This window comes from Loxodonta africana, chromosome 21 (assembly GCF_030014295.1).
Source record: "Loxodonta africana isolate mLoxAfr1 chromosome 21, mLoxAfr1.hap2, whole genome shotgun sequence".
Classification (NCBI taxonomy): Eukaryota; Metazoa; Chordata; class Mammalia; order Proboscidea; family Elephantidae; genus Loxodonta; species Loxodonta africana.
The window spans coordinates 38,922,464-38,938,050 of NC_087362.1; positions in this window are offsets into that span (position 1 = coordinate 38,922,464).

Sequence of the window (15,587 nt, forward strand, 5' to 3'; positions counted from 1 at the left end):
GACACCTCAGAAGAAAGGCCTGGTGGTCTACTTCTGAAAAATCAGCCATTGAAAACCCTCTGGGACACTGTTCTCCTCTGGGTACTAGTTTCTTGAACCTTGACACTGACTTTCCTTCCAACTGCCAAACCACTCCCACTCAATTGGACTCTTAGGTCATTGCACTAAGCCAGAGGGTGTCAACCCTGGCTTAGAATCACCTGGGGGAGGTGTGTATTTTAAATGCCCTTCTTGATATTCAAGCTTTAGCTTAAATTTTGCCTCTGCCAAGAGCCCATCCCCAATCATCCTACCTAACAAAGCACAGTCCACCCATACACTCAGTTACTCTCCATCCCACCCTTCAGCTGAAATAATGTGATGGTTGTATTTCTTTACATAACCACTGTTTCTCTCTCCCATTAGAACATAAACTCTAAGAGGGCAGAAAATTATCCTGCTGCTTTTCCACTCTATACCCAGCATATTCTAAACGGTCCTACCGTGCCATGTTGTTGCTGTATGCTGTTGTCGATTTCAACTCATAGCAACACTACAGGACAGACTAGAACTGCCCCATAGTGTTTCCTAGGCTGAAATCTTTACGGGAGCAGATCGCCAGTGCTTTTCTCCCCCAAAGCCGTTTGGTAGGTTCAAACCACTGACCTTTTAGTTAGCAGCAGAGCAATTAACCATTGTACCACCAAGACTCCTTAGTATGCCATAGTTGCTCAATAAATATGTATTGGAAGAAGGAATGAATGAATGCATAAGTTAATGGATAAATAGGTGAATTAATATTTTAAGAATAATAAGGAGAATACTAAGAATCCCTCATGTGTGTTTTAAAATGTATCATGTTTGCCCAGATCCCTCACACCTATACCATATTGCTAAAGGCATAATTTTCTATTTATATGTATACGTGATCATTTTCACAAGCAGTTGTGCTTGGCAAAGGGGCTGAAGGTTGGCATTAATTTAATACACTCACTATCAGCCGGTTCTTCAACCTGCGGCGATCTAAAGAAGCCTCATATGTACATTCTTACAAATACTCTGAGGCATTGATCCATAGAACATCTAAAGTTTACTTCAGTTAGAAAGACCTTCAGATAAAGATGAAATTAATTAAGTTCTCCCCCCTTAAAGTTCATCTTAATTAGCTATTGTTTCTTTCTCAGTGGCTTAGTAATTGGCTGGGCTTCCAACTGGACATAGAAGAATTAGAGGGGGACCCTCCACCCTCGCAAGGCAGGTGTTGACACCTTGTACAGCCCTGGGTTTCCACCTGGGTTTTTAGAGTGTGTGGAGCATTTGGAGGAAAGCCGCCTGCTCAAGGAAGGACGAATCTGTGAGAGTAAAAATCTATGGCTTGTCCATAAATAAAGCTTCCAATTTTCCTAGGAAGTGCTTTTGTATTTTTGCCCCTTAAATTGTTTTTGTTTGTGAATTTCACTGAGGTTTAACGGTTCTGATCTGTGGCCATCTGTGTATAGATTGCTACTTTCACTGTTGAGACTCAGGCAAGCTGGTTCGTCGTGGAGAGGCATCTACAGCTTCTCTCTTCCAAATCGCAGGCTTGGACTCAAAAAAATAGGGAAACCTTCCAGCAGAAGCTGTCTTTTCTGGTGTCCTGGAGTGCTCTTTTCCCTGTTGTCCCTTGTAGCCTTCCTAGTATTTTATGGCGCAAGTTTTGATACTTAGGGAACAGTTGCAAACACTGTTACTTGATGTAACGTGTTGCATAGATGGCTTTCAAAGGATCAGTGAAATGGCTGTATCCAACAAAAACGTAACGTTCAATTTACTCCTTCCGAGAAGAACACGTAATGTTGTGCCAGGGGCCGTCGGTGGTAAATCGTCTGACCACTGAGATGACACCTTGGCTGATGAAGTTTCGGGAGGCTCCTTTCTGGCGGGTGCCAGTCTGGGCTAATGAACGATCCTGTCTTGTGCTTAGAATGATCTGTGGCTGCCGCACGTTTCTATCTTCACGCCTCTGGGGAATCAATTTGTTTTGGTCTCCTTGTCCATGGCTCCAGGGTCCTCTATAACACCCCCTGAATATCCTACAGAACCCCAAGCCGTCATTTTCTACCCATTCTCTAGCAAAATTTCCATTGAAGGCAATGCTTGGCAAGCTGGAAAAGGCAGCAAGTGATCTGACACGCAGGCGGGCACGACTGGTGGCAGCTTTCAGGGGTCCATGGGTCAGCTGCATTCTGAAGGAAGATGCTTTAGCAATTTAAAGGAGGTACTGGGTGGCACAAACGGTTTGTGCCTGACTACTGACCAAAAGGTTGGCATTTCAAACCTACCCAATGGCACCATAGAAAAAAGTCCTGGAGATCTGCTTCCATAAAGATTATAGCCAAGAAAACCCTACTGAGCACAGTTCTAGCCTGTAGCACACGGGCTCACCATGAGTCGGAATCGACTCAACAGCAATGGATTTGGTTTTTGTTTTATCATTTATTCCATTTAGCGGAAGTAGCAACTGAGGCTTGGAGAAATGAAGATGCCATCAGGAGTGGAACAAATAGTGCATCGCAAATCGTAAGCACCTCAGCAGGTGTATGTGTGTCGGGGGAAGCAGCCGGCTTGCCAGGGAGGCTTTGCCGGGGTCCTGCAGACCACACTGTGTGGGCAGCTGCCTCCTCCACATGTGGGTGATTATGGCTCTGTGAAGAGATGCATCTAGAACATTGCAAAGTTCTCTGGAAATGAGAGCGTTGAGCTTGTCAGTACGATCTTCACTGTTTCGGTCATTTGTTAAGTAAGGTCACCAGCAACTTCAAAGCCATCTCCACCACCAAATGGAGAGTGGAAAATGCTCACGGTAGGGTGAGTCACGTTCTGACAGGCACCCACGCCCTGAGGTTGAGTTGGACTCTGTTTTCACCATAATAAAGCCCATGTTTTGCATATTAAGGTTATGCATGTTGGTGACAACTCCCAAAAATGACAACCGATTCTCAGCCACCAGCTTGAGCTGGTCCACCCTGCAAGTGCCTGCAACACACACAAGATTTTCAGAACAGCAGGTGCTGTTCCTAGAGCCATCAGACACTCCCAAGAGGAGGACTTAGGAAGAGCCCTGGGGTCCTACAAATAGAAAAGTGGCCTGAACTTATGGGACATTGGGAGAGGTGTTTACGAGAAGGAGCTTCTCTCAAATATGCAGCCACTCCAGGAGGGTGGACACCCTGGAAATATTTGGGTCATAACATTCCATGTTTCCTCGATTTGAGAATGACATTGACCATAAGACATGCCACAGATTTAATGGCAGCTTTCCCGGGGCAAAAATGAAGAATGAATCCTACTACATGAACTAGTCACATCAGTTGGAAGGGGCATCCCATTTTCAGAAATGTCAATATGTGAAGCACACATGTCTTAGAATCAATGAACTCTGGTAGAAATAACCACTGTTTTTGGAGGGCTGCTGTATTCCAACTGTGAGATTTTCCTTTTTTTTTTGTCATTAAATCCTCACAAAAAGCCTGAGAATATAGGTGCTATCATGCTAGATTTTCATATGAACAAACAGGCTCAGGGAGTTTGTGAGACTTGCCCAGACTAAAAGAAGGAGTTCCAAGGCTTGAAACCGTATGCACCGGATTCCAAAGCCGGGCCTCTGGCATCCACTGAGCTGTAATCCTTCTTCCCCGTTTGGGGGTTGAGTGAGACAGAAGAAGCCTTCCAAGACTGGGATTTGGAGTTCTACAGAACCAGAGGTAAAACCAAGAGTCCTCATCCAAGGCATAAGGAGATCCTGAAAGGAAAGGGCCACCACCCATCTATCAGTTTGCTGTACTGTGGTGGCTTGCCTGTTGCTGTGATGCTGGAAGCTATGCCACCAGTATTTCAAATACCAGCAGGCTTGCTCGTAGTAAACAGTTTTCAGCAGAGCTTCCAGTATAAGACAGACTAGGAAGAAAGGCCTGGTGACCTACTTCATCAAATTAGCCAATGAAAACTCTATGGGTCACTAAGAAATAATGCCTGATATAGTGCTGGAGGAGCCCAGGTGGTGCAGTGGTTAAGAGCTACAGCTGCTAACCAAAAGGTCAGCAGTTCAAATCCACCAGCTGCTCCCTTGGAAACCCTACAAGGCAGTTTTACTCTGTCCTATAGGGTCACTATGAGTCGAAATCGACTTGACAGCAGAGGAACTGGTTTTTTTAGTTTTATAGTGCTGGAAGATGAACCCCCTAGGTTGGAAGGCCCTTCAAATTTACAGTGGCTGCGACATTGGACTTGAGCATACCAGTAATCATGAAGATGGTATGGGACTGGTCAGTGTTTCATTCTCTTGTACATGAGGTTGCCATGAGTTGGAGCCAGCTTGACAGCAACTAACAGCAACAAGAAACAAGAAAAACTGAAAGTCAAGATGGTCACAAGTGTGGCCTCATTCAAAGAAGACAGAGACAGAGATCTGGTTGTGGGATGCAGAACAAATGAGAACAAGATGAGAATAATAGAGACAGAGAGTAGGCAGAGTTCTGACTGAAGACCCTCAACAGCTACTGAAATTTGCAGTCAGATTTTACAGGTCAGTTTTATAATGTGAAGGTGGAGGCGAGGTGATGTCTGAGTAGGTCAGTACCATGGGGCCTAGTGACAAACAGGCTTTGACTGTACGCAGGCGTAGTTTCTCAGCCTAGACCCCTATTCCCTTTCTACCCAGGCTTTCTCACCCAACGGCCCCAGAAAAATACCTGTGCTTCTGGTTTCCAATCTGAAAGCCCTTTCCTCCCCTTCCTAGACACAATTACAGTTGAAACACCCCATTTTTATCCTTTATTCATTGAGCCTTTACCATGTGCCCATGTGCTAGGCACTAAGTTAGTTGCTTCCCAACCATTATTGCCTTCAGTTTTCATAATAGACTTTCAAAATGGGTATTATCATTCCCCTCTACAGATGCAGAAACTGAGGCTCAGCATTTGAGTCCCGTGCCCAAGGTCACTGAACTCCCATGTGGCCAATCTTCCTCTCTCTGACTCAGGGTACATGTTTTTAACCACATGCAATTCCTTCTCTGCCCATCTTCCCCACCTCACTTCACCCTACACTGTGCGAGTGATGCCATAAGACAGATATTCTTGGGCCTCTTTTGGATCCCCAACAGCCAAATATAAAACAGACCCTTGCCCAGTTGCAGAATAAGTAAACTTGTAAAGGTGCCTGTCTTGCATGCAGCCAAGACAATCTGACTCATCAAATGCCCTTATCACAGATGCAGGGGTGATAAGGGAAGGTATGTTTTCTTCCCGGGGAGACAGGCATGAAGACAGGCCCCGCGATTAGATATGAAGTTAGTGCCTCATTGGGTTACAGAGTAATCGCCGAGTTCTCTTGACCTTGATACCCAAGTTGTCTCCTTTGGACACTGCCCTATATATCTGGCACAAGCCGCAGACTGTAAGATCTAGACAGGAGGGATTTCTGTCTCTCCACCTTGCCTCGTGAAAGTTCAAACAAAATAGCAAACTATCATTTTGGAGTTGGGGTGGGGTACCACAGAGAAGCCAAGAGGGAGAGAAAGATGTGTGTTGGGCATCCCCACAGAGCCACCCATGAGAACTGAGCACAAAGAGTTTAGCAAAATAAATAAAATCAAACACCAGAAGAAATCATTATTTGTGCTATTATTACACATACACTTTTCTTATTTAATGCTTACGATGATGCTTTAACGTGAGGACAACTAGCTCTGTCTTGCAAATGTGTGGCTGTGTGGTACCATGCACAGAAAAAGTCTGGAAAGGCACCTGTAAAACTATTAGTAGTGGTGTAAATGGCTAATGCACTCGGCTGCTTACTGAACAGTGGTCAATTTGAGTCCACCGAAAGATGCCTCAGAAGAAAGGCCTGGAGATCTACTTCCGAAATATCAGCCACTGAAAACCCTATGGGGCGCAGTTCTACTCTGACACGCACGGAGTCGCCGCTAGTCAGAATCAACTGGAAGGCAACTGGCTTTTCACCCATTAGGGATACCTGGATGGAAGAATGTTACTTTTTACTTTATGTATTTATTTTCCTTTTAAATTTTATATTAAAAAAATACTACTTTTGGAAAAAGGAGAAGGAGGAGGAAGGAAAAATGTGGGAAGGAAGGAAACAGAGGGAGAAAGCAAGCTTCAAACCAGTTTTACAAGCTACCCAAGGTCGTGCAGCCAAGTGCTGTCAGGATCTAGCCCGAGCCTGCACTCTCCCCTCTGTGCTGCCTGCCTGGCTCCTGTGGGGACCTGACGATTAGAGATCACTGTGGACCCGGAGGAGATCCCTGGGCCTATTCCCAAAGCCACGGACATTCAGACCGTGTACAGGATGCCGTTGTAGATCAGTGGCCGGGGACCTGCATGCCACGTGGCAGGAGAAGTGGGCTAAAGAGCTGGGAAAATTTTTCTAAGCTGTGAAATTGAGGCTCTGGAGTGAAACGGCAGGAATTTCTGGACTGAGACAGGACTATGGATGGGGGTTCTCCTTGTCCAACCTGACTTGGCCGCCCACCTCGCCTCATCTCACCTCCCGATGAGCAGCCCTCACTCACAGTGCCCCCTTACACCCAGAAGGCTGCGGCGGAAGCCACTGATGGCAGATACTTAACAGTTGTCTAAAAAAAAAAAAAAAAAAACCACGCCCACACAGGTTCTGTGAAAACTGTGGTGCCCATTTGCACATTACATCCTGGACGTTCCAGAGAGTTCTGGAAAACTCACATTGCCTCTGAGGGATCACAGAAAAAGGCTGCTGCCACATGCTTTCCATTTCCACGAGTCATTCTTGGGGTGCAAATGTGCAAAAAAAAAAATGCTAGTTTGGAAGAAAAACCGTAGGAAAGAAAAAATGAAGTAGGAGTGGGGCGCTGTTTGGTCGGGGGTATTTTTCCTTTCTCTGTGCTGAATGCAGCTTAGAGGCAAGAGAAGAGGGCAGCTTCCGAACACTGTGTCTGGCAACAGGAAGGAAGCCAGGGAGAAATGCAAGGTGAGGACCCCACAAGGCACCACGGGGGGGCGGCCTGTGCTGGAGGTGTGCCTTGTGTATCCGTGCATTTTGCAGGAAAACAAAAAAAAAGCCCTGGGTGGAGGCTGGTGCTCCTGGGAGCAGCAGAGCCAAGGCAGTTAGCTGAAACAGCACAGCCCTGCCCAACACCTGCCAGCAAATCGACTCTGCCAAGAGCAACTTGGTACCAACTCCAATAATATCGCAATTCAGTATTTAAATAATGCGACAAGAGTCCTCTGGAACCCAACCAGGGACTGCTCAGGGCAGTAATTTTCCTTTTAGAAGCAGGAGTTAAGCATCTACAATTTCGCAAAGATAATGCTACCCCACCCTTCTCAGGCAGAGCCTAAAACAGCAGCAGAGGAGAAGAGAAATTCCCCAAGGCGAGGGGGCAACAATGGAAGCAGTCTCCGTTGTGACCGGGAAAATGAAGCTCTTGGCAGGATGTGGTGGAGGCTGCATACAGGCACCTTTGTGTCAACCCACTCACTGGTCAGCTGAGCCACCTCTGAGGGGCAGCGGTCACCCCGTTCGAATTCCAAATGTGCACACAATAAATGACTAAGGACGGTTTGCCTAGGAGAGCTGGTGCTTAGGGCTGGCCTGGTTCTTGGCCACGTTGTTGAGGAGCCTTTTCCAGCTGATTCCTAGCTAGCTTCCTTTGGTCCCAAACAGCCATAGCCAGAGGCATTGATTGCATGGACTCCTTTTCGCCTATTTGCGACTTCTCCCTGTCTGATGCCCACTGACTTTTCCCTCCCAGCGATGCAGAATGAGAGCACGGGGGCATTTTGTGTGCCCAGTCAGAGACTGGACTCATATGCAAAAAGGGGGGACCAAACCTTGTGCGAATGAGAGCAAGCGCCTATGTTTCCCAGCTCCGATAGAGGAAGAAAACGAAAGAAAAAAATATGCCTGGGTTTTATTAATCCCCGATCCTGGGAGTTCATTCCTCTTTTGATATTTATCCATTCGTTCTGCTAACTGACCAGTGCTGGCCATGTGATGAATAATGCCCTTTAAGCCACGGTGTAAGTTACAGTAATGTCACCAGGCTATTAACCTCTGGATATTTGCATTATTAGTCAATTTCCTAAGTCCTTGAAGTTAAAGCAGCCACCGAGATTTTTTATTTCCATTTTGCAAGAGCCGGGAGTCGAGTTGTGAGAATTTCTCTCCGCATGCAGATATGGCTGGGTTTCCTCAATTTGTTCTAAGGGTTTTGTTGGAGGGGAACATGGGCCTGCCTAGGAGGGAAAGATGCTAAGGGCCTGGTAATTCATGGTAGAAATTTAGCATGGGGAACGGACTTCTAAACACACTCACTGTCCACCCCTTGGGTGGGCGGCGACTGGGCTATTGTTTCACTGAAGTGGAAGCATTTTAGCTTTTGACAGGTGTTATGGGCCTCCTTTAAAAATGAAATATATGTCCAGATAAAATATTCGAAATCTATAATTCAAGACAGTGCACCAAAATCTAGGGCAAAACAGTTTATACAGAAAAACCAACCTGAATATGAATATGGAGACCTAAGTTCTCACTAAGGCTGCTCACGATTAAGCAGAAAAGAAGTAGGATATGAGGAAGGCAGAACTTCTGGGGAGAAAAAAAGAGACAGAGATAGATAAGGGTGGGGGGAGAAGAAGGCAGAGGGAGAGGGACAGGGAGAGCAGACAGACGGAAAGAGACAAGAGAGAGGGAGAGAGACAGACACAGAGGCCTATCGACTGGGGTGGGGGGTGGGGTTTCAGGCAGGGCACTTGCAGTTTCTATCGGCCATCACAGTTTCCATCGCCAGCTGTGAGAGCTCATTCCAGCAATTTAACACTAGTTGCCCTAGGCGCTATTTTCCATAGATAGACCTCTGGACAGGCAGACAGACAGAAAGAAAGAGAGAGGGAGAGAAAGTAAGAGAGCGATACAGAGTGAGAAATAGGGAGAGAGAGAGAGAATTGCAAACCCCACAAAATGGTAACCTTAAGTGAATCTTCTACAAATAGCCAATAAAGGCAATTATATAACAAGTCTCTTGTGAGCAGCTGGCCATGACTCCATCATGAGCCAAATGGGGCCATTCCCTGAATTAGCCCCACCGTCTCTGGCCTCCATGCCACTGCTCACATTGTTCCTTCGGCCTCAGTTTCTCCCTCATCGTGGTTTATCGAAATGACAACTTCATGCTGAAGCCTTTTCTGCCCCTCCCTCTCCCACCTCTCTCTGATTCTAGGGCCAGAGCTGATCCTGACCTCCTCCACATCCCCCAAGATGCATTTATTTTACATTATTGCTCATATTGTGTTTGTGCCTAAGTGCTTCATTGCCACGGGTAGACCTGAACTCCCCAAAGGTGGAACACCTATCCTCTCTCATCTCCAAAGCTCTAAAGCAGCTTTGGCCATGGAAAGAATCCAGATCAGCATCAGGAAAATTCCAGCTTCATATCTATATCTGCTACTTTTCATTCTGTCTGTGTCTGTAACAACTTGATGTTAGCAGTCGCTTTTAAAACTCATAGGCTTATTTTGAGAATTAAATGAGATGCTTGCAGAAGACAGGCACCTACCAATACATTGTGTGTGTGATAGTTGCTGCCGAGTTGGCTCCAACTTGTGGTGACGCCATGTACAACAGGATGAAACATTGCCTGGCCCTGTGCCATCCATAGGTTCGCCATGAGTCGGAATCAACTCGATGGCAATGGGTTGGGTGCCACCTTCACGATCACTGGTGTGCTCATGTCCATTGTTCTAGCCACTGTGTATTTTGAGTACCTTCCAACCCAGAGGGCTCGTCTTCCAGCACTGTATTGAACAATATTCTGTTGTGATTCATTGGGTTTTCACTGGCTAATTTTTAAAAGTAGATCTCTAGGCCTTTCTCTAGTCTGTCTTAGTCTAGAAGCTCTGCTGAAACCTGTCCGCTATGGATGGCCCTGCTAGTATGTGAAATACTGGTGGCGTACCTTCCAGCATCACAGCAACATGCAAGCCACCACTGTACGACAAACTGACAAACGTATGGTGAATATTACCAGGAGATTAAGAGTACTTCAATATTTTGAGATGCTGACAGAGAAAGCTGCTTTGCAGGGAGGAGGGGAAAGCCCTATTCAGAATAAGTCATACCAATAACAGTTATATTTGCTTGAACCTTTTATAACTTTCTGGCTTTATCCTAAGCATTTGACCCCCTTGTCTCATTGCCTGGTCCCCATGACTCCAGGGGGCAAATACTCTTTCATCCTGGCATTTCTTATGAGGAAACTGAGGCTCAGAAAAGTTATTTAACCTGCCTGCAACCCTCCGGGAAGTTGTGTAATGCAGGGGAGACTTGACCTCAGCTCTGCACCCAGAGGTCCAACTCCCACCATCTGAGGGCTTCTAAGAAGTCCATGGGATTTTTTAAGTAATACTTTATTGTCTTAAAAGGCTGGGTCATCATTCAAGGAGGAGCTCAGCAACAAAGTCCCTGAACTATGGCCCAGCTGATCCAATCATTCCAGGTGTCTTAAATGATCAATGTGGACCCGTGTAGGGTCAATTCAGCTGCAGTGATCAGTATCGATTGTCTAGACAGCCCCATCGATTGGGTCAGCAGGGCTGTGGGTCTTCTGGGACACCACAGACATGACATGGCCTGACCCTTTCCAGTGCTCTGTCAGGTATTATCACCATTGTCATTAAAACAAGGGAAACTGAGGCACGGATAGGCGGTCTTATGGAAGATAGTTGAATTTAGAGGACAGAGAGGTAGTACCACTTTTGCAAAGTCCAACCAATATTATCTATAGTAAAGGATTAGTGAGTCAATGCGTAGAGTATGGAGGAACTGCTCATGAGGCTTGCTAGGGTTCTAGGGATAGGTCTCTATTAAGTTCGGGAGCTTTGTTAGCTTATGGAGCGGTGAGGAAGTGTTGAGTGGTGATTAGAACTTGGGCTCTGTATTTGCACAGCCTGGATGTGAATCCTAGCTCTACCGTTCACTAGCCATGTGACCTTGGGACAATATTGTAACCTCCTGAGCCTGTTACCTATGTGAAAAAAACTGAGTAAAACAATGATACCAACTTCCTTGAGTTGCTGTCATGTTTGAAGGCAACAGGGTTTTCTTGGGACTGAGAGGTTTCTTAGGTGCTGAAACCAGGGGGGTGGGTCACCCTACATGTAACCCAGCCCTTGACACATAAAGAGAACTCAACAAATTGAAGAGTTACTATTATTCTTCCTGATGTTATGGTTGTTTCTCAGAAAGCTTTGGAAACGTCGGCACTTCTGATGTTAGCTGTCACCTTTAAAACTCATAGGGTTATTTTGAGAATTAAATGAGACGCTTGCAGAAGACAGGCACCTACCAATATACTGTGTGTGTTTCAACTGCTAATGCAGTTTCCACATCAAAGAGGGCATACAAAAGCGAAAGTATTGACCTTATGACCAATACAGGGGCCTGTAGGAGGCAGACTCCACTGTTTCTCAGGTGCTGGGGCTTTCGGCAAGGGCTGCCTGCCCATGGAATGGCTTCCTCACCATGGGTGCCACGGGAGCTCACACGTGGTACCAGGGCACTGGAATCAGTACCACGGCACTCACACATCTCCCCAGAGGAGACCAAAGAATCTCTACTTGCACCTGTCTGGCTGTCCTCAGATCGCCCTCCCTCAATAATCTGGGGAAACTGAGGCAGCTCAGTAGATAGATCTCTTTACATTATATTTTCATGCATTTAAATTACATAATGCACCAAAATGATTGTAAATCTCTTTGCCATGGTGCTGAGGTCCCATGAGGTTTCTCTTCAATACACGTTCATCCTGTGCCAGGTTTTGTAGAAGCAGCAGGGAGGGAAAGATGACACGGAGTCCATTCACAAAGCTCAGACCCCACTGTGGCTGTCATTCCATACTCTCTTTATGTTTGAAGCCTTCATGAAGACTTCATTTCAGAAAAGCAGGTGTGAGGAGACAAGGGAAGTCAAATTTCATCCAACTGGTTATTTGACACATTTGCCCATTTTTTGGTGATATTTTGTTTTCCATTTAAACTTTTGCTACCAAAATCCAAACATGTTGCCGTTGACCCAATTCCGATTCAGAGTAGAACTGCTCCCTAGGGTTTCCAAGGCTGTAAATCTTTAGGAAGCAGACTGCCACATCTTTCTACCTCAGAGCGGCTTGTGGCTTAGAGCTGCGACCTTTCAGTTAGCAGCAAGCACTTTAACCACGATTCGCTAGACGGTATTATTCCTTTTTTTTTTTTTTTTTTTTTTAATAAAGAGTAGTATTGGACTATACCATCTCCTAATGGCATTGCTCATCATCTGGGGAGCTATGTGGGTGTGTTTGCTCACTTCCGGTTTCCAGCAGGGCCGGAACCTGACGAGTCCTCAGATCATGCGGAGAGGTGCTGATGTGTTATTTCCAGCCAGGCTCGAAAGCGGAAGTCCAACCCTGTCCCAACACTCCGCATAATGGCTTCTAGAACCTGGGCTGTCTCCCATTTAATCTCGGGACAACGTCCCGTTTCTGAGGCCCAGCGGCACTCACCTCCGTATGGGCAGGTCGAAGGGCTGTGAGCTATGGAGGGAGGGAGTCGGCGACGGGCAGGCTTGTGGTCAGTTCATCTCCCGTCAGAGGGACCCCTTCCTCAAGCTGGAGAGACACCCACAATTGCCAGATTCACCACAAGCCTCCAATTTATGATTCATGGGAGTTGTGCATCTCATTGTGGGCTAGGTCCATCCACTTTCCTTGCTTCTCAGGTGGAAAAAGAGGGTGGGGTTTTAGGATCCATCTTGCAGACAGACATTTTGGATGGAAGGAGTCCTGAAGGAAGGCAATGTTAGTGATGTGCTTTGTTGTTGTTGTTAGCTGCCATCAAGTCGCCCCAACTCACCACAACACCGTGTACAAAGGAACAAAACACCGACCAGACCTGTACCATCAGCATGATTGGTTGCAGAACAGACTGTTGGGATCCTCAGGGTTTTCCTAGTCCCTCTGAGTCTGGAAGCTCTGCTGAAACCTGTTGAGCATCATAGCAATGTGGAAGCCTCCACTGACAGATGGGTGGTGGCTGTCCACAAGGTGCATTGACCAGGAACTGACTGGGTCTCCTGCGTGGAAGGTGAGAATTCCACCACTGAACCACCAAGCTTCCCGCCCCCATGAGTGATGTGTAGAAATCAGGAAATAACAACAACGACAGCAGCAAATAGTGTGCTTGGTGTTCTTATTACACTCCAGGCTCTGTCCTAAGTACTCTTTCATTAAACAGCACATTCAGTCCTCATGACAGCCCTGTGATGTAGCTACTTTAATCATGTCCGTTTTACAGAGGAGAGTGGAAGCACAGAAAAGCTAAGGCCATGCAGCTAGCAAATGGCAGAGATTCGAGCCCAGACAGTCTGAGTCCAGAGGCCTGTAACACCTAAATTATTTGAATATCATAGAGCTCTGTGAAGATTGGAAACCCTGGTGGCATAGTGGTTAAGTGCTACAGATGCTTACCAAAGGGTCGGTAGTTCAAATCCGCCAGGCGCTCCTTGGAAACTCTATGGGGCAGTTCTACTCTGACTTATAGCGTCGCTATGAGTTGGAATCGACTCGACAGCACTGGGTTTGGTTTGGTTTTTTTGGCTGTGAAGGTTGGCCAGGCCGTGATTAAAAGGATGACGATGACCACGCTGACAGTCAGCCTAGTGATTAGCATTGATTGAGCACCTACTGTGTGCCGAGAACTGAGCCAATCACTTTACCCGTAGAACCTCCCCAATACCAGAGTCTCCTGTTTCCTCCCTCTTCTTTTCCCCATACATCCAACTCTTCAGCAAGTCTTATTAAATCTGCCTTCAAATCGCATGGAAACCTCCTCCCTCTCTCCATCCCTGCTAGGAAACAAAGGCTGCCTCGTGGACTGGAGACTGTCCCCATTTTTTCATCATCGTGAACCAGTACCACAGATCTCACGTCACAGGGGCTCAATAAACACGGGTGGAATTCTCACGAAGAGCCTGGTGCCATCATCGTTATAGTCTATGAAAGTGGTGTCATTGTTGTCTCCATTTTGCAGATGAGAAAACGGAGGTTTCAAATGAGAAAGTGGCTTGCATAAATCACAGACATTATGAGACAAAGCAGGTACAACAGCCATTTTACATTTGGGGGCAGTCCTGTATCTGATAGCTGGTCCTATTCACAGGGAGTATACCACCTTATTGCTCCTGTGGAGTCCTTAGGTGGTGTCAACGGTGAACACCTGAAGGCTGGAGGTTTGAGTCCACCCAGAGGCACCTTGGAAGAAAGGCCTGGCAATCTACTTTTGAAAAATCAGCTACTGAAAACCCTATGGAGCACAGTTCTTTGTTCCCAGGAGCCCCAGGGAGAAAACACATCCAGAAGTTTGTTCCAACAGCAGGTGGAGGTTGGAAGTAGGCCTGGCTGGAGCCACAGAGACTTCACCTCTGATTCTGGACCATTCTCACTCCCCGAATACTGGAGCTGGGAGTCGTTGTCCTCTGTGGCTGAGCAATTGCAGCTCCACAGACCAGGCCCTCATGGGAGCTGTCAGGAACTTATTCATCGCTAGACCAAGCCGTGAAACAGTTCACCTGCTCCGCTGACTCCCGCTCCCCCTGGCTGCTCCTCGGCGGGACCTGCTCCTGGCCTGCTGCGGTGACCTTGTTTCTCTGAATGCTCTAATACAAGCGGAAATGGATATTAGCTGTAATTACTCATTCCACACGATTCTGTGGGCCACTCTTTGTACCAGAGTTGAGAACCTTCATTGTCCATGCTGCTTAAATTACTGAATATTGTGCCATCCATTCTGAATGAGTGCTCATTAATGAGCCGGTGGTTCTAGAAATTCCCTATTTATTATTCAGAGGCCAAGTATAATCCAAGCAGCTGCATTGCAACACCGTTCATGTGACTTTTGATCTGTCATGGAAAGAAATGGGTGGGGCGGGAGAGGGGGAAACCCACATTCTATTAACTTTTTATTGTCGCCTGATGCAAGTTGTGATAGGCACAAAAATAATCATCTGGTCCCAAGCTTACAAATGGTACTTTTGTTCTGAAACAAAATACGTATGATTGGAGAGAGGTGTCTCTTTTTTTTAAGTGGGTGGTTGGCTGGCATAACGTCTCAGAACCCTTGCTACTACTGCTTCTCATAATCCTAAAGCAGAAAACACCTTTCTTTTTCTTGTTTTCACTTTTCCTTGTTTTGTTCCCTTTGTCCCCGACTTACAGAATCGAAAAAGATAGTCCTGGTTGTAAGACTAGACAAAAAAAAAAAAAAAAATTCCAACTAATTTTTTAATGGTTAAACAAGCCATTCAAACGATCACAGGCCAAAAAAAAGTCAGAATAAGATGTTTCTTAAAAAGATTCTGGAATGGGAAGCTTAAAACAAAACAAAAAATTCAACTCTCCCCCTCTGGGTGTTCTTACACAGCAATGGGATACGGTGTCGCCCGCTGTCCGAGCGGTGTAACTGTGCTTCGTTAGCCCTGGTACAGTATCAGCAGTTCTCATTGGAGGGTGTGTTCGCCTGCAAAGGGGGTGGGAGGCCTGCTTC